We start from the raw sequence: 27,090 nt of genomic DNA on the forward strand, positions 1-27,090 counted from the left end.
GAAACACAATGCAAATGGGGGGGGCAGGGAGTAATCAAGTATGCATAGTTTGTGGACTGAAAGCAATGACAACAGCAAATACCGACTGTATTTGATGGATTAGTTTCTGTTTCAGAGTTGGGATGAATAAGACAATGCTGGCAATTTCTGCTCCCATTTCTGGTTTTGCCTGAATTCTCCAACCATGAACAGAGAGGGGAGAAATAACCCATCCCCTGCTGATGTTCATGGATCAACTGTGGAGGGGGGCTGTGTGTGTGCATGTGCGCATACTGCACACACGTGTACATGCAAGAGTATGTGTGAGAGAGTGTGGGTCACCACAGCACTCTGAGGGGCTGTCCAAGAGTGAATGCAGCCCTTGGGCCAACAGAAGAGTAGCCACCCTCGGCTAATATGTGTGTGGTGGTAAGAACCAATCCAGCCCCCATCTTAATTTGTTCAGAGAACTAGATTTGTATCTATACATATAAATTAGCTTCTACGGATTTGTTTGTATCATGGGCCTGTGTGTCATGGGCCTGCTAGGTATGGAAAAATCTGTCAGTCTTGGTTCTCTCATTTCTTACTTTTCCAATCTTAAATTCAGTTCTTCACATTCCTGCAGCAGTTTGCATTAAAAAAAAAAAAGTTCTCATGAAAACTCTCCAGCATCTTATTGTGAATTTCTCCTAATAAATACATTTTTGTAGGCAGTCTTGACTAATCCACACATTTTTGCAAGCTTTCATTGCAACTGTTTTCCATCTGGAAACCTATGTCCTTACTTTGGGAGGCTGTGTGGATCTAGGATTGGCCTCCCCAGTCATTTACGGACCCACCGTTAAAGACCTTATCTTGGAAGACAATCTTACTCAGTCACGAGTGATTGCCAATGAATGAATGAATGAATGAAAAGAGGTGTGAATAGACATTACTGTGTTTGTTGATATGATGTGATGTAAATTGGAATGCCCTGACAGTGGTGACATATCTCTTATGGTACAATCATGTATGCAGGCCATCACTTGATGTTACAGGCTCTACTAAACTTGTTAAAAGGCATATCCACTTACTTGGCAATAGCTGAATGAATTTAAAATGCAAGAGGATGGCTGTTCTTTTGGTTAAACTATACTAGAAATACACAGAACTCCTCCTGATGACCTGTTTCTTGAACATTCATTCTGATTTGATTACAGAAGAGGTTAGACTATGTCCAGATTAATTCAGCATTCATTCTGATTTGCTTATGGACATATAAAAATGAGCATTCATCCTAATTTGCTAATGGAGTACATAGGGACATAGGGATTCAGACCATTGGCCCATCTAGCTCAGCATTGCCGGCACTGACTGGCAGTGGTGGTTCAAGGTTTCAGACAAGGAATCTTTCCTAGCCCTACTTGGAGATGCTGGGGGTTGAAACAGGGACCTTCTGCATGTAAAGCATATATGCTCTACCAGTGAGCTACAGTCCTGCTGTATTTCCTTTACAATGGATGTTTAAACATCTTCCCATTAGTTGTTTAGTCATCCCACACTTTTCAGTGCAAAAAATAACAATCCCTCATCCAAAATAGTGACAATCTGGAGATACCCATAATTGTCTTAAAATAGGATTTCAACTGGTCAAAAAATATCTCGGTAACAGCAGTGGGATTGCATAATGCCTTAGCATTCATCTGCATGCATTCATGATTCCCAAGTTTGGATAATTGGTCAATTGCCTGCTTTGGATGGGGTCCCTCTGAAAGGGCAGGTTCATAGTCGGAGGATGGATTACTGTAATACACTCTATGTAGGGCTGCCCTTGAGGTTGGTCCAGAAGTTGCAGCTGGTGTAAAATGCAGCAGTGCAAATGCTGACTGGGGCAGGGTATCGCCAACATACCGCCAACAGGCACCTGGAAGACCCCGATAAATAGCTGGTGACTTGTATTTGTCTTAGCGGATCACAAGTAGCATAAGCAGGGGTTGTCAACATTTTTGGACCCGTGGGCACATTTGCAAACAGTGCAAACTGTTGTGCATACTACGGCCACACTGCAAACAAGCACACACCACAACTTATTCTATTGGCTACAACCAAATGCTTCTTTCAAACCTAATTTCAGCACCAGGAGGGAGTTCCGGTGGGCACCACATTGGCTACCCCTGGTCTAAAAGTACTCCAGCCCCTCCCATTAGTTTAGCTTCACTGAACACTGAACAGCTAAACATGACGAAGTGTTCAAGGCACTGGATTCATTGACAATCAGCTCACTGTCAAGAATTTTTTTAAAAGGTGTTTGGTTTCTTAACATGTCTTTGCCATGCTGAGAGCTCAGCTGGCTTTTGACATGAAAAGCAAATTAATTGCAAAAGGAGAACAATGAAAGAAGCAAGGTGGGAGGATATCAATCCTCTTTCAGTGAGAACATCAGTTGTGATGCAGATAGGAAGATCATCTTTGAATTTTGGATTTTATTTTATTTTTCAGGTCTTGACAATTTCCTATTATACAGTGCTGTGCAGGATAGCGACACAAGCAGGGGGGAAACTTGGTTGAAAGGAAGGCACACAGACATCGCTGCTGTTAGCTTGCCGACTGAAGGTGCGCATCTATCCGGCAGAGTGACTGAATGTCATCCTGACATCTGAGAAAAAGATTCACATGCCCTTTTGATGAGCAGGCAGGAAGAGAGCCAAAGCACAATGTACAGGAGGATGTAAAAGTGCTTGTGATATAAATAGGGATGCCTCGCCCCCCCCCCACTCCCGACAAGAAACGTTGCTTGCCTTCTCAAAAACCATTTTTTCCTGTGCTCAAAATTGGTTGCGCACTTTGTCCAAGCAGACGCCTCCTTTGGTCAGACTTTGAGCAAGCGTCAGACACTCTTCCAAACATAAAAGCCTCAACGTTTTGCTTCAAAAGAAACTCAGAGGCAGCAATGGCACCAGGGAAAAAAAGGAAAGAAACCTAATTAATCTGAAAAATGTAAGAAGAGCCCTGCTGGAGTAGGCCAAAGGCTTCTCTAGACCAGTATCTTGTTCTCACAGTGGGTGTTTTCACACTGCACTTTATTCCGTTATTCTGACGATTTATTTCCTATTAACTTGCGCATAAAATTTGAGCTTTCACACGACATAACGGGTAGCTCCGGAATTCTGGTGGAATGTAGTGGAAGTTTAGCGCTAAATTCTGCAATAAATGATACCTGAAAAATTCCGATAGCAAGGCCGGGGACACGGAAGATAGTGGGAGTTTTGCGCTAGCTGCCGCTGCTCAAGTGACAGCCCTCCCAGCATGCAGTGCGTTCCCGCCCTTACCAACGGCCCTTGCCGTGCCTCCCAGCAGATCCCAGCTGCTCCTGAGAGAGGAGCCTGTGCTGCGGAGCCTGTGCTGCTGCTGCGCTGCCGTGCTTCTCAGCTGATCGCATTCGCGATCACGCCTCTTTCAACCCCCCCACGCACCGAAAGAACAGGCCTCAAACCAGCTCATCTGGTGTTGCGTGTGACCGAATGGGGGGGGGGGAGAAAAACTGTGCTCTGTGTGAACGACTGTTGCGCGAAATGCCGGTATAACAGGTACTGCAGTGTGAAAGGGATTTTTGAAATATGGAACAAAGTGCTACCTTTTTAATCCAGTAAAGTAGCGCTATTAGCCCCATGTGTGAAAGCACCCAGTGACAGGTCCCTATGGGAAACTCGCAACTAGGATCTACGCACAACAGCACCCTCTCTCCCCCCACCCCCCCTGCATTCCAGGAGCTGACATTTGGAGGCATACTGCTCTTGCTGATTATTATTATTATTATTATTATTATCATTATTGTTATTATTATTAAGTTTATTTATATACCGCATTTCCCACAAATAATGTGCTCAAAGGGGTTCACACAAATAATCCAATACAACAGCACAACACATAATAAAGAGTATAATCACTAAATTAAGAAAATATATCTCTATACAGTAACTGTCCCTGATTTCTGAATATTATTGTCTCTGTTTTGTCCCATTGTCTACTTTTTGGGGTGCTGTGTTGTTGTTGCTGTTAGAATCATAGAATAGTAGAGTTGGAAGGGGCCTATAAGGCCATCAAGTCCAACCCCCTGCTCAATGCAGTTGTTCATTTCTATATTGTAGACCCATATAAAAATAAATCACTATCATGTACAAAAAGCTCAACAACGCCAAAGCAAAAATATTTAAAAACTAAGCTGATACAAAAATCTCCCCCACAGCTCGACGCAAAGGACCAGAAAGTCCTCTGAAAGAACCTGTGTTTGAAGGCTAGAGGGTGGGGCAAGGCAGGTGGAAACAGCCTCCCCTGATGGCAAACTGAGTCTCTCTCCCTTCATCCCCTGCTGATAATATATAGTCATCTTCACTTGAAATTTCTTGGCTTCTTTGCTCAAGTAGATGCCTCCTCATTTAACTTTGAAATTTCACATGATCAATTTTTATCTTCAACTGACACATTTTAATCATGGGGGTAAGCTTGGAAAAGTTACTTTTTTGAACTACAACTCCCATCAGCCCCAGCCAGCATGGCCACTGGATTGGGCTGACGGGCGTTGTAGTTCAAAAAAGTAACTTTTCCAAGCTCTAAGATGTAAGGGCCACACTTTGTGTGTGGGTCTGTGTGTGTATATAACAGAGTCATTAACAATCACACACCGACTCCTACCCATGACAACCTTTCAAGAAGGAAGAATAGCCCAAAGGAACCTTCAGATGAGAAGGGATGTTGTCAGTAAGCCTGAGGATAAGGCTGGTGCTGTCGTGATACTTAACACTACAGACTACATAGCAGAAGGTCAAAGACAACTAAAGGATGAAACAACGTATAGACTTTTTGACAAAGACATCACCACAGATCTCAATACATACCATTGCAACTATACAAAACCTTACAAGTAGGAAACTTCTTTAGGAGGAGACTGCTGATCTCCCTTTTAATCCAAATCCCACCCTGGAAGGTTTTACATGCTGCCTAAAATCCACAAAGCCAACAATCCTGGTCGGTCAATTGTCTCAGGTAACAATACAGCTACTGAAAGGATTTCTCTGTACATTGACTTAAATTTACAAAACATGGTGCAAAACCTCTCATCATAAATCAAAGACACCAATTTTATTTATTTATTACATTTATACCCCACCTTTCTTTTCATGATAGAAACCCAAGGAGGCTTAAATATAGTTCCCAGGCGGTCTCCCATCCAGGCACTGACCAGACCTGACCCTGCTTAGCTTCAGCAAGGTGCTGGCTCATGTGCCTTCAGACCATAGCCTGGGACCAATGACTTCTTACTTAAAGTTGAATCTTTAAACAAGCAGTATCAATTCCACAACAATATTATATTAGCTACTTTAGATGTCCCATTTTAGAATGCACACCTTAAGGTGGTGAGGGGGTTTGAGAGTGTTGAAGAAGCTGAGAGCAATGCCGTCAGGAGTCTAGACCAAGAGACTAGACTCCTAGCAGGGGCACCCATGACGGAATGGTCAAAGCTGAGACACCAGACTAAGATGCATCCAAACTCAGAGAAAGGCAATGGTAAACCACCTCTGAATACCTCTTACCACGAAAACCCTATGAACAGAGTATCCAAAATGCAACAGAAGATAGTGCTGGAAGATGAGACCCCCAGGTCAGAAGGCACTCACTGAGCTACTGGGGAAGAACAAAGGACAAGTATGAGTAGCGCTGTGACTGACGCAGATGGGTCAAAGTCGAAAGGAAGCCCAGAGGCTGATGCGCACAGATGTGAAAGGAGAGTCTGGAATTATACGTAGGAACATGGAATGTGAGAAGCATGAACCAGGGAAAGTTAGAAATTGTCAAGCAAGAAATAGAGCGTATCAACATTACAATACTTGGTGTGAGTGAATTAAAATGGACAGGAATGGGACATTTTCAATCAGGCAACTACAAAATATTTTATGCAGGAAATGAGAAATCAAGAAGAAACGGGGTTGCTTTAATAGTGAGAAGTGATGTAACAAAAGCAATTAGGAGCTACAAGGCAAGGTCTGAGCGAGTGATATCAGTGAGATTAAACGGGAAACCTATTAACATAACCATCATCCAAATCTATGCTCCATCGTCAAACGCAGAAGAAGAAGAATTGGAGAGATTTTATGCAGAAGTACAGGAGGAAATTGATCACACACCAAAACAAGATATGATGATAATCATGGGCGACTGGAATGCAAAAGTAGGGAACAGAGAAGAACCAGGAATTGTGGGGAAATGGGGCTTAGGAGACAGAAATGAACCAAGAGAAAGACTTATTGAATTCTGTGAAGCCAATGATTTGTTTCTTGCCAACACAGTTTTTGAGCAACCAAAACGACAACTGTACACGTGGACATCACCAGATGGTCAATATAGGAATCAAATTGATTATATAATTGGAAACAGAAGATGGAGAAGTTCCATACTTTCTGTGAAAACAAGACCAGGAGCAGACTGTGGTACAGATCATGAACTGATCGTATCGAAAATCAGAGTAAAGCTAAAGAAGAAGAACAAAGCACTCATAATGCCAAAATACAATTTAAATAACATCCCAGAAGAATATAAAGATCAAATAAAGAATAGATTTGAGGCTTTAAACTTAGTTGACAGAGAACCAGAAGAACTATGGACTAAAGTCACGGACATTATCAGGGAACAATGCAAAAAGACCATACCTCTAGTTAAAAAGAGAGAAAGACCTCAATGGATGACTGAAGAAACTCTTAAAATGGTTAAAGAGAGAAGGAAAGCAAAAGCAAAAGGAAATAGAAACACAGTCAGTACCCTAAATGCAACTATACTACGACTAGTACGTAGGGACAAAGAAAACTATTACAATAGTTATTGCATAGAAATAGAAAAGGACAACAAAATGGGAAGAACAAGAGCCCTATTCCAAAAAATTAGAGAAATTAAAGGGAAATTTAAACCAAGAGTAGGGATGTTGAATAATCAACAGGGGAACACACTGACTGATTGAGATGAAATAAAAGGAAGATGGAAGCAATACACTGATGAACTCTATAAAAGAGATGCCAGGATGACAGATTCATTCACGGAGGAACCATTTGATGAAGAACCAGAAATTGTAGAATGGGAGCTGAAAGCTGCTCTTAAAATACTTGGAAGAAAGAAATCACCAGGAACAGATGGCATACCAACAGAGTTGCTACAAGCTACTGAGACTGAATCTGTCCAAATGTTGACAAACATTTGTCAACAAATAGGGAAAACTAAACAATGGCCCACAGACTGGAAGCGTTCAATATATACCCCAATTCCAAAGAAAAGGGATCCCAGAGAATGCAGTAATTATCAAACTATTGCCTTAATATCCATTGCAAGTAAAGTAATGCTCAAGATTCTACAACAAAGGCTCTTACCATATATGGAGCGAGAAATGCCAGACGTCCAAGCTGGACTTAGAAAGGGAAGAGGTACCAGAGATCATATCGCAAACATATGTTGGATTATGGAATGAAGCAAGGAATTTCAGAAGAAAATCACCCTGTGCTTTATAGACTACAGCAAAGCCTTTGACTGTGTAGATCATGAAAAACTATGGAATGCTTTAAAAGAAATGGGGGTGCAACACCATCTGATTGTCCTGATGCGCGACGTGTACTCTGGACAAGAGGCTACTGTAAGGACAGAATATGGAGAAACCGATTGGTTCCCCATCGGAAAGGGTGTGAGACAGGGGTGTATTTTATCACCCTGTTTGTTTAATCTGTACGCAGAACATATACGGAAAGTGGGACTGGACCAAGACGAAGGAGGTGTGAAAATTGGAGGGAGAAACATAAATAATTTAAGATATGCAGACGATACCATACTCTTCGCAGAAACCAGTAATGATTTGAAATGAATGCTGATAAAAGTTAAAGAGGAAAGCACAAACGCAGGACTACAGCTGAATGTCAAAAAGACTAAAGTAATGACAACAGAAGATTTATGTAACTTTAAAGTTGACAATGAGGACATTGAACTTGTCAAGGATGATCAATACCTTGGCACATTAACCAAAATGGAGACAATAGTCAAGAAATCAGAAGAAGGCTAGGACTGGGGAGGGCAGCTATGAGAGAACTAGAAAAGGTCCTCAAATGCAATGATTATCACTGAACACCAAAATCAGGATCATTCAGACCATGGTATTCCTAGTCTCTATGTATGGATGTGAAAGTTGGACAGTGAAAAAGGCAGACAAGAGAAAAATCAACTCATTTGAAATGTGGTGCTGGAGGAGAGCTTTGAGCATACTATGGACTGCGAAAAAGACAAATAATTGGGTGTTAGAACAAATTAAACCAGAACTGCCACTAGAAGCTAAAATGATGAAACTGAGGTTATCATACTTAAGACACATCATGAGAAGACATGATTCACTAGAAAAGACAATAATGCTGGGGAAAACAGCAGGGAGTAGAAAAAGAGGAAGGCCAAACAAGAGATGGATTGATTCCATAAAGGAAGCCACAGACCTGTACAAGATCTGAACAGGGCGGTTCACGACTGATGGTCTTGGAGGTCACTGATTCATAGGGTTGCCATAAGTCATAATCGACTTGAAGGCACATAACAACAACAACACTTTAGATGTCACATCTCTTTATACCAATATACCACATAATGATGGGATCCAGGCTTTAAATGAGTTCCTTAACACCAGAGATAAGAACAATCCTCCAACATAGGTTCTCACAACTTTAGCTACACTAGTCCTGACTTGTAACAACTTTACATTCAACACTACCTGCAACTACAAGGCACAGCTATCGGGACTCGCATGGCTCCATCATATGCAAATCTATTTATGGGTAAACTGGAACAAGAGATCCTCAAAAAGGCCATTTAAAAACCACTTATATGGTGGCAATACATTGATGACATCTTTATGGTCTGGACAAATGGTAAAGAGAGTTTAGAACAGAGCTTGGAAAAGTTACTTTTTTGAACTACAACTCCCATCAGCCCCAGCCAGCATGGCCACTGGATTGGGCTGATGAGAGTTGTAGTTCAAAAAAGTAACTTTTCCAAGCTCTGGTTTAGAACAATTTAAAAATTATATCCATCCATCTATTAAGTTTACATTTAATAGTACAAATGATAATCCACACATTCCTTTTCTTGATGTCCTTCTCACCACTGAAAACAACAACATAGCCACTGATCTCTACAGCAAACCCACTGATGCCCCACCTACCTAAACTGGAAATCCTGCCATCCTATATAAAGAAAAACATTGTGTATAGCTTAGCTCTGAGAATCAAACTTATTTGCAACAATGACGATAAATAACAGAGAAGGACCAGTGAACTTAAAGAACACTTTCTTCTGAGAGGATATCCTCCAGATATTATTGATTGCAACATCCACCGAGCCTACAATTCTGTCCAGAGAAAACCTCCTCCATCATATGAGGTGTCAAAGAGCAGAGAGCAACAGATTCCATTTGTGCTAGATTTCCATCCAGCATCGAGCCATCAGGGAGAGCTACCCATTGCTAGCACACTTGTAACATCTTGCTAGAACCATCAACAAACCTCCTGTTGTAGCATTTCACCAGCCTCCTAATTTGCGCAGACTGTCAGCGAGAGCTGTGCTTAAGCCACTTATCAGCAATCCTTGGTCTCATCCTTGCACTCCAAATGCTGTATCACCTGTGTGTACCTCAGCGAGACTGCTACTTTCAAAAGCACTAGGACAGGCAGAACATATTACATCAAACAGAACATCACCTGCAGGTCCTGCAATATAATTTATGTCACTGAATGCAAAAGGCCAGAATGTCATATCCAATATATAGGAAAAACTACAACTGACTATGCACATTCATTCATTCATTCATTCATTCTATTTCTATGCCGCCTTTTGGCCGAAGGCCCTCAAGGCGGCTCACAAAAAAATAAAATAAACACAAATACAAAATACACATCAGAAAAGAATACAGTGCACAGAAATTCAAACAACAAAACATTAACATTGTTTAAAAAACAAGGTTCTTTACAGGCCTGGAGATAATCTGTCCTTAAGATGTAGCACTGCCACTCCAGGAATTTTAGTCCTCAAACATTGAGCAGCTGTTGTAAAGGATTTGCTCACTAACATGCTTCAGAAACCACAAATCAGCAATCTTGACCAAAAAAAGTGGAGCAACCAGTTGCAAAACATTTCAACACTGAGGACCATAGTCTGTTGGACTTTTCTATAACACCTATAGAGATGCCAACAAATCCAGCAGCATTGACTAAGAGGGAGAACATTTGGATATACTCTCTGGACACATTGGCACCACATGGCCTTAACCTGGAGGACAATACAAGCACTACTTAGCTTCTGCAAATGAAGCCCCTCTAGCATTCTGTCCTGAAATCTCTATAACTGCCACCTTGGTAACAGCGTTTGTATGTTAGCAGCGAGGAATGAAAAAGGCAATAAGAATGATGGTCTATTCTTTTAACAAGAATAAGTGGTGGGGGTTTTTTGCTTTAGGATTTTCTCCAGGGTCTCAAAAAGGGGACTAAGGCAATCCTCACCATATCTACTCAGAAGCTGTTGCGGTTGTTACATTTATATCCTGTCCTTCCTCCAAGAAGGAGCCCCAGGGTGACAAACAGGCAATAAAGCACTAAAAACATCTTTAAAAACATCTTTAAAACCAAAATATCTTAACAACAACAAAAACCTCAGTTAATCCTATTGAATTCAGTGGGGCTTACTCCCAGGTAATTGGTTAGGATTATACCCTAAAGGCCTGGGCAATGTGCAAATTTTACATGTAATTTATTAATCAGTTAAAAGGCAGATTGTTAATTATCTAAAATTCTTTTACATCAGTTGACAGCTTGAGAGGACTGACTGCTCCCTAAGTGGAAGAAAAGTAGGTGGAGAATGTAGCCCCTCCTCCTCTACTTCCAGGGGGAGGGGCCAGTACAGGAAGTTCCACTTGCGTGGGTAATGGTATCTTAAGGCTGCAATTCTATACCCATTTACAGGGGAGTGAGCTCCTTTCAATGAACTCAATGAGACTTATTTCTGAGTAGACATGTGGCAGTGATGGCCACCAACTTTTATGGCTTTAAAAGAGAATTATACAATTCAAGAAGGATTAGACTATCATTGGCTGCTACCTATAATGGCTATGCTCTGCCTCCATAGTTGGAAGCAGTATGCTCCTGAATACCAGTTGCTGGAAACCACAGGAGGGCAGAGTTGCTGTTGCACTCAGGTCCTGCTTGTGGGCTTCCCATAGGCACCTGGTTGGCCACTGTGGGAACAGGATGCTGGACTAGAGGGGCCACTGGCTTGATCCAGCAGGGCTCTTCTTATGCTCTTACATATAGGATTACACTAAATTGCCACTGGTATGGTTGCGGGCACCAGTGTGTATACCAGTACCTCCTGTTGCTCCTCCAGCAGGTCTCAGTGAATCACTCTTCAAAAAGCCACAATGCACAAGAGACTGTTTGCTTTTCCTGCTCAGTTTCTGTTTGCAGTGGCTTGGCTTCTCCTACATTGAACACCATCCTCCTCACATTTCATTGTATGCCAGGACTTGCCACCCACCCTTCCTTCCATTCTGAATAGAGGAGAGATGCAAAAAGCTCATCTCAGTGAGCAAGTGTGGTGGCAGCTGATATGGTGCTTCTCACCCCCCCCACACACACACTCTGATGGGTGTGGCTGATGGGGACGCAAAATGTCTGAATCATTTTGTGGTCCTCTCTCTCTCTCTCTCTCTCTCTCTCCTGGACTCTTAGATGTGGCAAGAGTCTGGGAGAGAATCCCATCCAAAATCCTGGAGAGGCGCTGTCAGTCAGCGTTGACAAAATTGAACTAGATGGACCAGTGATCTGACTCAGTATAGGAGAGCTTCATATGTTCACCTTGAAATAATCTACATTGAGCTCAGTGGGTTTTACTTTAGAGTAATCATAGGATTAACTGAAAAAGAAATGCATGTCCATCTGGCCTTGTATCACAGTTTCACACTTCACTTGGACACACCAATGCAACACCAGTCTACCTGCAATAATCAGGTTTTGCTCTGCAGAGTGGCCCACAGATGATTTTAAGAACTATCATGTTTTTTCTAAAATATTTTCTTGGAGTATGGGTGCTTTACAACTGATGTTTTCCATGCCACCTTGTGAAATTATAACAATTCTAGCAACCCAATTGCTCTATTTAAATGAGGCAAGTACTTTTTTAGAAGCACACAGGCTGGAATAGAAATATGCTTTCTTCTCTAAATGGCGATGAAAGTACCATTATGGGAACCATTAAGGTACTTTTACATCTTACGTCTGACTGGAATTACTATCGCCAGTAATAAAGGCTCAGCAGTAAAAACTCAGCTAATAATTCTGTTGGCACTGAGGAAAACGAAGGAATACAGGAAACTGCTTTATACCAAGTCAGACCATTGGTCCATTTCACTCAGTACTGTCTACATTGACTAGCAAGGGCTCTCCAGTGTTTCAGACGGGAATCTTTCCCAGTTAGGGATTGAATATAGGACCTTCTGCATGCAAAGTAGATGCGCTGCCAGTGAGCTATGGCCCTTCCCCCAGACCAGAATCTTACATAGCATCCATGAATGTGTTGTATAAGTATTTTTATATACACAAATGTCTCTCCCTCCAAAAATGCAGCTTTTAATTGCTGTCATTTTCCAGAGAAATTGGGAGAAACTATTTCTGCCTCATGTACTTTTAGACTCCATTTTTTGTTTAAAAGAAAGCATATCAAAACTAGTTATCCTCTGATTCTAAACAGGCTATATGATATAAAAAGCAACGGAAAAATAAAGGATTTTATTGAATTATAAAGAACATAACAAAACAAATACAATTAGGGGATATACATCAAAGCATATTTGTTTTCATACATTCAAAGCAGGAGACCATCTAGGGAGGCGACTGGACCCTTGGATGATAAGGGAGTCAAAGGTGTACTAAAGAATGATAAGGACATTGGCAGAGAAGCTAAATGAATTCTTTGCATCTGTCTTCACAGTGGAAGATATAGGGCAGATCCCTGAACCTGAACTAACATTTGCAGGAAGGAATTCTGAGGAACTGAGACAAATAGCGGTAACGAGAGAGGAAGTTCTAGACTTAATGGACAATATAAAAACTGACAAATCACCGGGCCCAGATGGCATCCACCCGAGAGTTCTCAAAGAACTCAAATGTGAAATTGCTGATCTGCTAACAAAAATATGTAACTTGTCCCTCGGGTCCTCCTCCATGCCTGAGGACTGGAAAGTGGCAAACGTAACGCCAATATTCAAAAAGGGATCCAGAGGGGATCCCGGAAATTACAGGCCAGTTAGCTTAACTTCTGTCCCTGGAAAACTGGTAGAAAGTATTATTAAAGCTAGATTAACTCAGCACATAGAATAACAAGCCTTGCTGAAGCAGAGCCAGCATGGCTTCTGCAAGGGAAAGTCCTGTCTCAGTAACCTACTAGAATTCTTTGAGAGTGTCAACAAGCATATAGATAGAGGTGATCCAGTGGACATAGTGTACTTAGACTTTCAAAAAGTGTTTGACAAGGTACCTCACCAAAGACTTCTGAGGAAGCTTAGCAGTCATGGAGTAAGAGGAGAGGTCCTCTTGTGGATAAGGAATTGGTTAAGAAGCAGAAAGCAGAGAGTAGGAATAAATGGACAGTTCTCCCAATGGAGGGCTGTAGAAAGTGGAGTCCCTCAAGGATCGGTATTGGGACCTGTACTTTTCAACTTGTTCATTAATGACCTAGAATTAGGAGTGAGCAGTGAAGTGGCCAAATTTGCTGATGACACTAAATTGTTCAGGGTTGTTAAAACAAAAAGGGATTGCGAAGAGCTCCAAAAAGACCTCTCCAAACTGAGTGAATGGGGGGGAAAATGGCAAATGCAATTCAATATAAACAAGTGTAAAATTATGCATATTGGAGCAAAAAATCTGAATTTCACATATACGCTCATGGGGTCTGAACTGGCGGTGACCGACCAGGAGAGAGACCTTGGGGTTGTAGTGGACAGCACGATGAAAATGTCGAGCCAGTGTGCGGCAGCTGTGAAAAAGGCAAATTCCATGCTAGCAATAATTAGGAAAGGTATTGAAAATAAAACAGCCGATATCATAATGTTGTTGTATAAATCTATGGTGCGGCCACATTTGGAATACTGTGTACAGTTCTGGTCGCCTCATTTCAAAAAGGATATTATAGAGTTGGAAAAGGTTCAGAACAGGGCAACCAGAATGATCAAGGGGATGGAGCGACTCCCTTACGAGGAAAGGTTGCAGCATTTGGGGCTTTTTAATTTAGAGAAAAGGCGGGTCAGAGGAGACATGATAGAAGTGTATAAAATTATGCATGGCATTAAGAAAGTGGACAGAGAAAAGTTCTTCTCCCTCTCTCATAATACTAGAACTCGTGGACATTCAAAGAAGCTGAATGTTGGAAGATTCAGGACAGACAAAAGGAAGTACTTCTTTACTCAGCGCATAGTTAAACTGTGGAATTTGCTCCCACAAGATGCAGTAATGGCCACCAGCTTGGATGGCTTTAAAAGAAGATTAGACAAATTCATGGAGGACAGGGCTATCAATGGCTACTAGCCATGATGGCTGTGCTCTGCCACCCTAGTCAGAGGCAGCATGCTTCTGAAAACCAGTTGCCGGAAGCCTCAGGAGGGGAGAGTGTTCTTGCTCTCGGGTCCTGCTTGCGGGCTTCCCCCTGGCACCTGGTTGGCCACTATGAGAACAGGATGTTGGACTAGATGGGCCACTGGCCTGATCCAGCAGGCTCTTCTTATGTTCTTATGTTCATTATCACATTACAGAAATACTCCTCTAGTATTAACTGTTGAACAAGGTCAATAGAAGAGCATAATGCACTGCCAAACTTTCAGAGCTAAAGAATAAAACTGTTGAAACTGGGATAGTACTACATAAGCTGTTTGAGAAAATAATACATCAAACACAAATTACATTTAAGAGCAACTGCATCAAACAATGCAACAACGTCATGAAATGGTCACTGGGTGATATGTCGTACTGAGAGTTGACCTACCGAAATTAATGGACTTCAGTTTGGTAAATCAATTTCAGTGGGTCTACTGTAAGAATTACTAACACGGGATATCATCCATTGGTTCAATTCTTGAAATGGGGATTTATATATTTGTTAAATTTATATCCTACTCCTCCTCCCAATAGGAGCCCATTTCTGAAGAGTTTTGAACAACTGTTTTTAAAATGTCAGCAGGAGATGCTCCAGGGGTGACACAGTGGACGTGGCTGTGTCTACTAGCAACAGAGGTGTTCCAAGCTGATGGTTGGTGGTTAGACTTCAAATACATCACCCGCATATATGCTGCACTCTGTTCATCTCGCATGTTATTGTCCCATCCTTTCTCCTTCGATACTGGAGATTTTCCCTTTGTTTTCAGGAGGGAGAGGCTTTGCGTTCTGCACCCTCCTAATTTTGCATGCTGGCATAAGCTAAAGCGTTGGCTGCTTCATCATCTCACAAGCCTAGAAACCAAGTGATGGGGAATGCTCTGAAGGGAGACAGATACCATTTTTAGATATAACCTCTGTTTCAGATTGTACCTGGAAACTCCATTGTGTCCCTCCAGAGTATTGCCTGACCTGAAATGGACATCTCATTTGTCCCGCTCCCTTCTGTGCCTGTTACCAGAATCCCTTCCTGCCATCCCTCCTCCAACTTCCCACAGTTTCCCTCTCGGAAATGCCACACCAGAGACTGTGCAATCCTATACAGGATTAATCTCAGGAAAGCCCCGTTGTATTCAGTATGGTTCACGCCTTACAAGGTGTGTTGAGGACTGAATTGTAAGGTATTATTAATTCTCATGAAGAATGCACGCATTGCATTTTTGCAACTGGTGCTGGTCTCTTCCAATCCCTTTTTATATTTTTGTTATGTGACGAGCTGATTCGTCAAGGGCTGTAGCTCACTGATAGAGAGCATCTGGCTTGCATGCAGAAGGTTCCGGGTTCAATCCCTGGCATCTTGATGTAGGGCTGGCGATGTCCCTTGCCTGAAGCCCTGGAGAGCTGCTGCCTATCAGTGTACACAGTACTGAGCTGGATCGACCAATGGTCTGACTCAGTATAAGGTGGCTTCCTATGTTCCTTTGATTGCAAGGACTGCTTCTAAAAACTCTTTGTGCAACAGCCAGCCAGCTTTCGGCACTGTATTATTAATACGACTTTCCTCTTCTCCCAGGCATTTTAGCATGTGTTTTAAATTGTTTTTATATTGTTTTAAATTTTAAAATTGTGTTTTAAATTGTATATTTGTTTTAATGTTTTTGATTGCTGTAAACCGCCGAGAGAGCTTCGGCTATGGGGCGGTATACAAGTGCAATAAATAAATAAATAAATAAATAAATAAATAAACTATGGATCCAGGTTTTGGGTGGTGATGCTGTCCATCCCAGAGTGGAAATGGAAAGTACACGTTCCATTATTCCCAGTGTCTTTGGGAGCTGGGAACCATGGGGACTTCATAGAGTCTTTGCTGTTCTGGATCTTATGCAGTATCTATATTAATTTAGTGGGCATCTGGGAAAATAATTTACTCCAGACTTGATCTGGAATAATCAGAATTAGGTAAGCCTGTCTACTGCTATGGAAATCCATTATTTTATTTTGCCATGCCATGTCAAAGTCATTCCTCTGCCCTTTTGATTTCTTGACACACTCTGCATACAAAATTGCTGCCAGGTCTTCTTAGTGATAAGTCCTGTGTGTAGGCATGAGAGCATAAAGCGTGGAGGAGATGTGGGGGGTGCATGTGTCAGCACTGCCCCCAACAATCTGCCCCTGCCCACTCTGTCCTTGAACTTCCCACATTGAGCAGGGAGGTCTTAAGGGCGCTTCTAAATGCATCCAGCTGAATACATTTGGAAGCGTCCCCACAGCTAGGAACCCTATGGCATCTACATCCATTCAGCTCAATGCACTTACTCCTTTCAGTTCTCAGCAGGACCGGCACCAAAGGACGGCCAGGTCAGGCTCTGGCTGAGGGCCCCTGCAACCCAGAGGGGCCCCTGAAGGGCCCCTCGTTAGGGTGTGGAGGTAGTGCTCCCCTTCCGCAATCCTCAGTAGAGTTGATTCCTGGCCCTGCTACAGATGGCAGAGACAGAGCTCTCAGCCCCCTCCCTACAGATGGTGTGGGCCTGTGGTTCCCGCCTGCTCCACCTACCTCTCCTCCCTTTCTGTGAATGCCCTGCACACTGTATGCACAGCTGCCATCAACCAAGATGGCAGCAGAGGCTTCTCCAAGGGGCTGATGCCCCTACCACCATCTTCACTGATGACAGGCATGTGCACGCATACAGTGTAGCGCGCATGCGTGCCATCAATGAAGATGGTGGCGGGGGTATCAGCCTCCTAGAGAAGCCTCCACCACCATCTTGGTTGATGGCAGTGAGCTGCATCCCCAGTGTGCAGTGCATTCACAGAAAAAGAGAAGAGGTAGGTGGAGCGGTCCTGCATGGTCTGTGGAGGGGGGCTGGGAGTGGGGGGCCTGGGGCAGGCTGTTACTCAACGGCTCAGTCATATCTGGCGCCAGCCCTGGTCCTCAGCACTCATTGCAGGAAATTTGCAGGTGGAGTTGACATGCATGGAGATGTTGGTGGCAGTACACATGCACCCCCCCAGTTCATGACCTCACACATTGGCTGAATGCCCAAAGTGATGCAGTTGCCCATATCCAGCATTTAGTAACTGAGGAATATTAGCTTATTTTACACCTATAGAGATACTGTATAAGTAGCATTAACATCTTAACTGATTTCTTCTTTTTGTAAACTGCCTTGGGAATATCATTAAAAACATAAGAGCCTGTTGGATCAGGCCAGTGGCCCATCTAGTCCAGCAACCTGTTCTCACAGTGGCCAACCAGATGCTCATGGAGAGCCCACAAGCAGGACCTGAGCGCAAGAGTACTCTCCCCTCCTGCAGTTTCCAGCAACTGGTATGCGGAAGCATTCTGCCTCCGACTATGAACGCAGAGCATGGTCATCATGGCTAGTAGCCATTGATAGTCTTACTCTGCATGAATCTGTGTAATCCTCTTTTGAAGCCATCCAGGTTGGTGGTCATCACCGCCTCTTGTGGGAGCAAATTCCATAGTTTAACTATGTGCTGTGTGAAGTACTTTTTTCATTGAATGACCATATAAAAATACCCAACTAAACTTTAAAAAATGATAGAAAATAAAGTATCCCCCCTCCCAAAAAAAGATCTAGTTCACATCTACACAGGAATACATGAAGGTTATCTGCCATTGAGGGACACAGGGATGTATGAAGGCATATTTTAAAATTCTGTCCTGTATTTGTCACATGCAGCCCTGTTTCTGCTCCGCCGTATATTGTCTTCCACCAAAAATGATGTTATTCATAATTAATTAATTACATACATTACATAAGTTGCATTATCATTACATTCTTCCACCTCCTTCATTTCAATGCAAAGGAAACACAATCCAAATGGGGGGAAAACATAATTATGCATCATTCGTGGACTGAAAGCAACAGCAGCCAATACTGATCGTATTTGCTGGACTGATTTCTGTGTCAAACATGGGACAAATAAGCAAACACCAGCAATTTCCCCTTCCGTTTCTGTTTTCTGTCAGAATTCTCTGGCATCTAGAGACTAAAAGTAGTGTTTTGGGGTGAATGCAACCTAATATTTGCCCAGTAGTTGTGCCTGGCCATTTTCAATCTATTCCTTAGCCTCTGCACCAGTTCATCCCCCTGCCTCTTATTTTTACTTCCCAAGCACTGGAAGTATGTTCTGATAGTTCTCTTTTACTAAGAGTCAGGTCATATACTTCTCTGTGTGATTCCTCCAAACAATTCCAGGAGTGGTATGTGGTGAAAACATTTGGGTGCTATAGCATGCAGCAATAACTTGTCGTGACCCCAGAGTCTAGAAGTGCCCTAGAGACCGATTTGGAGGCTACAATGTCACCAGCTAAGGAGCTGTGAGCCTGGTGAGCAGGGGATAACAAAGTCCAAGGATGACAGGCAGGAGCCCACTGAATCAGATGCCACAGCAGTAGCAGCAGCAGGGCCCATAGAATTGGAGCCAGGACCCTCAAGGGCTCATGGAACCAAGTGCCTCCCACACTTAGGGTTGCCATATTGCCCGGTTAGCCGGGTTTTACCCGGATTCTTTGCATGCCACCCGGCGCCTGTTTAGCCCCTTAGGTGGCCCAGATTCTTAGCTTTAATTTTTTTTAAAAAGTTTCTAGGTGGTCCGGTTCTCGAGATATACATAAAAACGTCAGCCGCCCCGACTGTTAAATCTTTCTTTAAACAGTACTGTATAGCACTTCGTAGCTTTAACCCCGGCCGTTCAGGATTGCAGCCAATCAGTGAAGCCAGGGTTGCATTTGGTTGACCTGAGGCAGTGTCATTCTAGAAAACCTCTTGCAATGCCAGAAAATGGTGGTTTCCCCCGTTTATCTGAAAATCTCATAAATTGGGTAAGTATATACATTTCAGTTTTTTTTCCCTCTTGTGTGCAGGAGTCAGATCTTGGGCATTGTTTTGAAAACCTTCCCAATGCTTGCTTTTTGTAAAACCAATGCTAATCCCATATGCCCAGAGTAAATCCCATTGAATTCAATAGGACTTACTTTTGAGTAGACATGGTTATGAATGTGCTGAAAATCAATGGGACTTTGGAGTGAATGTAAAAAAGAATTGTGTTTGTGTTCTAACTCTTTCTGTCCTCTTCTCCAGTCCTATTTTAAAGCAAGTAGGCAGGGCTTACTTAGGTATTACAGTTTTTATTCTGTAGGAAACTAATACTGATTTTTTTAAAACTAATACTGATTTTTCTGCAATGACCAACTGGTTTGACAATAAACTGTTATATGGGCTGTATGTATTTATACATCTGCAGTGTGTGTGCGCGTGTTCGTGTATGGACTGTTTCCAACAACCCTGTGAGGTAGGGTTGGAAACCAAGGCAGCTTACAACAAGAAATAAAGCCATTTAAAATCCAATAACCATAAAAACAAGTATAAACAGTTGCAAAACAGCGTAAAGTGGCATGATTCGGAATTTTGGGTTGTGTGAATGAAGTTGCTTATCACTTGAGGTTGCATTTCTGTCCCTGTTTGAGTAAGCCCCACTGAATACACAGGGACTTGCTTCTGAATAAATAAACCTAGGATTGCACTATAAATATCTTTACAGTTTGTGTAAATAATAAATATATTTGATAGTCATGATTATATAAATATTTCTTCATTTATCATATTTTTGGTTTTTGGTTAGGAATCCTGACTGGTTGTGAGATGCTTAGTTTTCTGCCTCATAGGAATCTTGTTGTGGTTGGTATGGTGTTGCATTTAAGAAATCATGGTACGAAATGGCCTGAATCAGTATAAGGCAGATTCCTTGGTTCCTAAAAGTGGGAAGAGACTCACAGTGACTCCAACATTTATTTATGTATTTTTATTTACAACATTTATATACCGCTTTATTGTAAAAAATCTCAAAGTGGTTTACAGAAAGAATTAAAACAATAAAATTATTGGCAAAAGCGTTGTAAAATAAATAAATGCTAGACTATCTGAAGCTTGAATAGGGAGGTTTCAAATATTTAACCTGAAGAAGCAATCCATTCTTTTAAAGACATGTAGGTTTTCCTTGCCACAAGAGTTATGCATACACTCCGATTTTTGATGTGACATATTGTTTCTCAGTTTTAGGAAAATAGTGTTTAAAAGCAGCTGTCAGCCTGACTCCAAGAAAGCAGTCTTGACCAACAAGAGACAGCTAACTGTGCTCTTACAAACAACATTCGCATTTCAACAGGGGCTTGCACAGCAGAATGTCTAAGAAGATTAGGCCCACTCTGCCTAATGTGGCTTGTCTGAATTGCATTCGCACAAGGACTGCCAAATCCTCAACTGTGAATGGAATCTGCTATCACAAGTTGTGGTGATGGCATAATGAGACGATAGAAATTCATCTAGGATAAGGTTATCACAACTGCTAGTTATGATGGCTCTTTGCTGCCTCCAGATTCATTCTTCTGAATACCAGTTGCTGGAGACGAGGAACAGGAGAGGGCAGTTGCGCTTATGTCCTGCTTGTTGGCTTCTGATATATATGGAATTCCCTCCCCATAGAAGGTGCATCTGGCACCTTCACTATACAGTTTTTGGTGAATGCTGAAGATTCACCTCTTGACACTCTTGGCCGTTGACATCTGAAATGTGTGTTTTCAGGAGCCACCCCATTCCTGTGGCTGTCACTAGTTTTAATCGTTTTACTACTGAAATTTAAATTGTAACCTGCTCTGGGACCTGCAGGTGGAGGATGGAATAATAATAATAATAATAATAATAATAATAATAATAATAATAATAATAATAATAATAGTAATAATAATAATAATAATAATAATAATAATAATAATAATAATAATAATAATAAATAGTTTGTTGTTGTTGTCACCCACCATTCTCCCTAAGGTCCCAGGATGGGCTACAACAATTTAAAATGCAACATTCAAAACAGGGCTTTTTCAATTGTGGCCCCCACTTTGTGGAATCCCCTCCCAAATGATCTCCGCCATGCCCCCTCTATGATGAACTTCCGCCGGGCCTTGAAGACCTGGCTCTTCAGGCAGGCTTTTGGGGTGGGTTAGGTTTTATTATTATTGTTGAGATTTTTAATGTTTTAATGTATTTGCATGTTTTTATTTTGTACGTTGCCGAGAGTGGCTGGACAGCCAGCCAGATGGGAGACTAATAAATTTAATAAATAAATAAATAATAAATAGTTTAAAACAAATTGCAAGGATAAGATGGATCCTAACAATATGTATCTCAAATATAAAAGGCCCTGGTGTGTCTTTGGTATATGATGTACAGTGAAGGTGCCAGACACACCTCTGGGGGGAGGGAGTTCCACAACCTAGGGGCAGCCACAGAGAAGGCCCTCTCCTGGGCCACCATCGCCCCGAGCTTCTGAGGGTGGCGGAACTACCCAAAGGGCCCCCTTTGTTGATCTTAACACCCGAGATAATCTGTAGGGAAGGAGGTGGTTGTTATGCGTCCTTCCCTGGCTCTCCCTGTCAGGTTCCTACCTGCGCGTGGCTACTGCCTGTCACTAGGCACCACCAGGGACTCCACCAGTCCGGACCGCTCTCTCTTATGGTTTCTCTCCCCGCTCTAGCACAGATCTCAACAGATCCCCCTGCTAGGCAACCACCAGTAACGTCCCAATACTAGTATTCCCAGAGACTCTGAATACTGGTATTGTTATTCTCTTCACCGCTGCCACCATTTGTTACAGTTCCCCTTCAGCCTTGGTCATTACCTTACCCTCCCTTCTGGTCTGTGAAACCCCAGCCAAGGATCAGGCCTTTGGTAAACCAAATTAAGTATTTATTACAGATAACAAAGCTAACAAGATTAACAAGATTTCTTCTTAAGGCACATAAGCATATGGTTTTACTCAATACTAATCCGAACTCCACCTCCCTCCTGGTAAACAACTCTCTAAACCCCACCAAGCAACCCACTCAGTTCTCTTCTCCCCCCAGATTCCACTCTCACTCTTCCTTTTATACATTCAGCCATTTTAAACACTCAGCCAATCATCTCGCATTCTACTGCCCATTCACTCCCCCTCTTTCACTCCACTTACCATGTATACATTAATATAGGAACATCACAGTGGTCTCTTGGATATTTGGGACCAGATGACAGGCATCTGGTTGGCCACTGTGGGAAACAGGGTGCTGGATGAGATGGACCTTTAGTCTGATCAAGCAGGGATCTGCTGATGTTCTTCATTTCATTTGCTTTCTGTACAAATAAATACTTCTAACAGGCATTTTATGTGGGTGTGAAGCATAATCAACATCATCAGTACGCCTTCCTGCAGTGCCAAGTGGGTGGCACATTTGCTACGTACACTCAAAACAAGTGAGGAAGACCACAGTTTCAAGATAAGAGGGGAAATCCCAGAGGAAATGATGGTGACTTGAGTTCCTGTTGCACAGCCTTAACATGAATATGCTTTTCCTGTTGGATGGCCATAGGGTCACATTACTTTCCTCCCACAATCAGCAGCAACTTTCCATCAGAGTCCCTCATTTGCCTTTGCTTGCTGTCAGAAATGCCCCAATAGTTACTGGGGCTCCTTCACCACTTCGCTTTTCTGAACCCACAAGCCAGCCTCTCATTTCTCCTCACATCAGGGATGGGGAATCTCAGACCTGGGTGCCAAATGCGGTCCTCCTGGCCTCTCTGTCTGGCCCTTAGGACTTTTCCTGAGCCTCACCCCTCCCCAGGCCATGCCTCTCACCAGCAGTAGTATGGTGGCAAATTCAGAAGTGCAAGGGCCCTTCAAAACAGTCACGCTACACCTCCTCACAGCCACACCACCTCACTCGTTTGCTTGCTCTCTGTCCTAATCTCCACACTCCTTACTCCTTTCGTTGAGAGACTTCTCCCACAACAACAGACATCCCTAGGATCCAATCAGCATGAAAAGGGATATGTGTGTTAGCTACTGAGAAGAGTCTTATCAGCGGCTGACTCACCTCCTTTCACTGATTGGCTTCAGTCAGCAGGAAAGGACAAGGAAGCATGTTAGAAGACTCTTCTCCGTGGCTAACACACTCCCTTTCATGCTGATTGGCTCTTAGGATGCTGAAGGCATAGGGAAGCAGCTGAGCTCCTGTTCCCCCCAAAAGTAAGGGGTCCAAGACCCCCCAAGACTCCGGATGACAACACCCCTCCTTGCCAGCCATGTACCATGCTCTCCTCAAGTGCTTTTCCCTGGCTGGAACATGCCCTTGAACTGTGATAATGCCTCTTGTTTGCTCCTTGGGGAATGGAGAAATTTGGATTGGTGTCAGAAACCATTGGCTTTTGCATGGGTGGAATATAGCCTACTGGACAAGGGAACTCACCTCTGTTCTACTTTTGCCTTGGCCGCATCCATCATTGGCATGCGGCCCCCAGAAGGATGCCGTTGAGGGAATGCGGCCCTTGGAGTAAAAAAGGTTCCCCACCTCTCTCCTCCTTCTTCTCAGAAACAGCACACACACAGCCTGGATCAGGTAACATGGATGACTTCCCTGGTTCTGGCTCTTATGGTCCCACAGCATTCACTGCAGATTTATGTGGGGAGCTTGGCCAGGTCAAGGATTTCCCACCGTTTCTTGTCAACTTCTATCTCCATTTTGTGTATGTGTCCTTTATAGTGTGCAGCCAATATTGATGAAGGGGTGGCATCGTTCCCTGAACAAATCAGACTGCTAATGGGTGAACATCCTTGCCCAATCCAACCGCTTACTCCAGTCTCACTGGAAACACCAAGCACCTCCTTTCTGCTGTTCTTCCCCCAACAGTTACATCCCCCTTCTCTCTTTCACTGGGTTTGGGTTAGAAGTGCCTGGAAGGAAGGTGGAGCAAGCAAAGGGGATGCTCCAGTGTCGCCCCAGAGGGATGAGACAATGTAGGAGAAAGTGTTCACTGATCAGGTTGTTTCAGTGCAAGTGGAAAGGAACTTTCCTCCTGTTTTCATTCATATCCTTTAGACACACACGCACACACACACCCATACCCTGACTCGTAATGCAACAAGCTCATCCTCATCCCTCATCCTTCCAGCAGAATCAAGTCAACCAAACCCAGTCTCACCACAGCTGCTGGGACATGCTAAAAGCAGCACTGTCCATGCCAGTCAACTTACACTTCCTAGACCTTCCCCCCCCCCAAAAAAAGGCTGTATTCCCTAAGCCCTCACATGGGCCACATGTTAGCACTGGGCAACCTCAGAATTCCTTCCCCTCCCCTCTCTTAAGCTGATCACCACTTCTCCCTCTTGTCTCTTAAGAACTGAGAGAGAGAGAGAGAGAGAGAGAGAGAGACTGGGTTGTAATTCACTATGGTATTTTGTGCTGCTGGTGGTCCGTCAGACAGTTACCATGTCCCGATCCATAGCAGCTTGTATTGCGTTAAATTAGATTTCTTTCATTCCCATCTGCTATAGTTACAAAAAATTCTGTAATTGATTTCATATCGTAATGTTGTTTGCAGCGATGTTGATTTTCTCTCTGCATGTTTCTTGATTATTTTTATTCACAAGTTAATGAGCCAGGTAATTATCCATCAAGTAGCCCTCAGGGTTATTTTCTGTCTTGGACATAAATTATGAAAGGACAGAACAGGTTCTTCCCTCCACCCCCACAAGCAAATGAGGCCTGAACAGAATTTTGTTTTAGTGTTTTGCTGTGTTATCATGATGAAATGAATGCAATGATGAATGAATGATGAAAGGACAAGACTGATTTTTTTAAACCGCAAGTAAAACAGGTATTTCTTTTTTAAAAAAGTAATGAACCAAAAATTAATAATGCTTGATGCATTTGTTTTACTTTTCCATCCCCCCCCCCACGCACATACACACTTCTGGACCTCATTTTTTGTGTGCTCAGACTTTTTGCTTCAGGCAACAGATTTCTAAACAGTTTTGATAGTTAAGCAAACCTGTGAGCCATTTCATAGACTGGATTAGCAAAACACAGAAATTAACATAAGTAAAATAAAGCTATCATCATAAAAGGTCTCAGTTCTTTAAAGATATTGTAAAGTTCACCAGGATTTTTTTTAAAAAAGCCAATATCAATAAAATGTGCTAGCATCTGCAATATTAACATCTGATCCTTGCACAATCATATTATCAAATTACATCTGATTCTGCACCCATGTCTGAAAATAGCACAATTCTTACCAACCCTAATTGTACCTAACTAGGTTTCATTCAGAGCTAGGGATGAAAAGATCTGTCCATTTCAGCTCTCTCAGTTTATCATTCCGCAATCTTAAATTCAGCTCTCCAAATTTCTGTAGCACTTTGCAATTTTTTTAAAAAATAATCCTCATGAAAGTTCATCAGCATTTTAGTAAGAATTTCTAAACACATTTTGCATGCAGTATTAACTAACGTACACATTTTTGCAAGCATTTCCCCCTCATATAATGCATTTTTGTATGTGGTTTTAACCAATATACGGAGGGCCAGTGTGGTGTAGTGGTTAAGATGTTGGACTATGACCTGGGAGACCAGGGTTCGAATCCCCACACAGCCATGAAGCTCACTGGGTGACCTTGGCCTAGTCACTGCCTCTCAGCCTCAGAGGAAGGCAATGGTAAACCACCTCTGAATACCGCTTACCATGAAAACCCTATTCATGGGGTCGCCATAAGTCGGGATCAACTTGAAGGCAGCCCATTTCCATTTTTTAAACCAATATATTCATTTTTAGGCATACGTTTCCCTAATATATGCATTTTTGTAAACTTTGGTTGGTTGGAGAACTGCATTGCAAAGCTTGGATGAGTGCACATGTTGAAGGATAATAATAATAATAATAATAATAATAATAATAATAATAAATTTTATTTGTTAGTCGCCCATCTGTCCGAATTTCGGTTCTCATATTATTTTTGAAAATGCACATTATATAGATTCTTCTTTAAACGCTAACTGAATCAAGTTTCTCCCCCATTCCTAGTCAGAGTAAACCTGGGTCAATTTTTAATAGGTCTACTCTGGGTGTGACTAATGTAAGAAACAACCCAGGGAAAGAATGTAGAATGGTGGTAATCTTGAGAGAGGATGAGAAAATGTGTAGTGGTGATGACCCACATGAAATGAGGCTGGATTAGGTTGCCCACTTCTATCCAAGGCTGGAGACACACTTGCAGTCATACTGGTTTCAGCTCCTCTCCGCCTCTGTTTCCTGAAGCCAGGGGCACATGACGTTAATCAAACTCTGCCCCTTTTTACTCAAACACCTGGGAAATTGGAGATGCAGTGTGTGTGTCACTTTCACACAGACTTCAAAACTGATTGGCCATCAACCCTGTTGCCATTCCAAGGTGTGTCCAATGGAAACGCTTTGCTGTAGGCTCAGGAAGAGACAGTGATTGGCCCAATGCTTTGCTGTGGGCAGTCCTAAAAGGTCTGACGTCAGCAGTGGCGAAGGGAGATGTGTCCGAGCTGTGGGCAAATCCTTTGC

At 42.6% G+C, this 27,090-nt stretch overlaps 1 protein-coding gene across 3 annotated transcripts in view; it reads right to left on the minus strand.

Moving 5' to 3' along the window:
- LOC133371179 (vascular endothelial growth factor receptor kdr-like) overlaps positions 1-27,090 on the minus strand; it is a 344,491-nt gene that overhangs the window by 244,224 nt on the left and 73,177 nt on the right. Inside the window, exon 1 of one of the 3 annotated variants that reach the window (XM_061598329.1) lies at positions 22,701-22,781. The exons of the other annotated variants lie outside the window; for them this stretch is intronic. The gene's annotated coding sequence lies outside the window, so the exon portion shown is untranslated. Of the gene's footprint in view, positions 1-22,700; positions 22,782-27,090 lie in introns of those variants that run through there. 3 annotated transcript variants of the gene reach the window in all.

The sequence above is a fragment of the Rhineura floridana genome, chromosome 16 (assembly GCF_030035675.1).
Source record: "Rhineura floridana isolate rRhiFlo1 chromosome 16, rRhiFlo1.hap2, whole genome shotgun sequence".
NCBI classification, from domain to species: domain Eukaryota; kingdom Metazoa; phylum Chordata; class Lepidosauria; order Squamata; family Rhineuridae; genus Rhineura; species Rhineura floridana.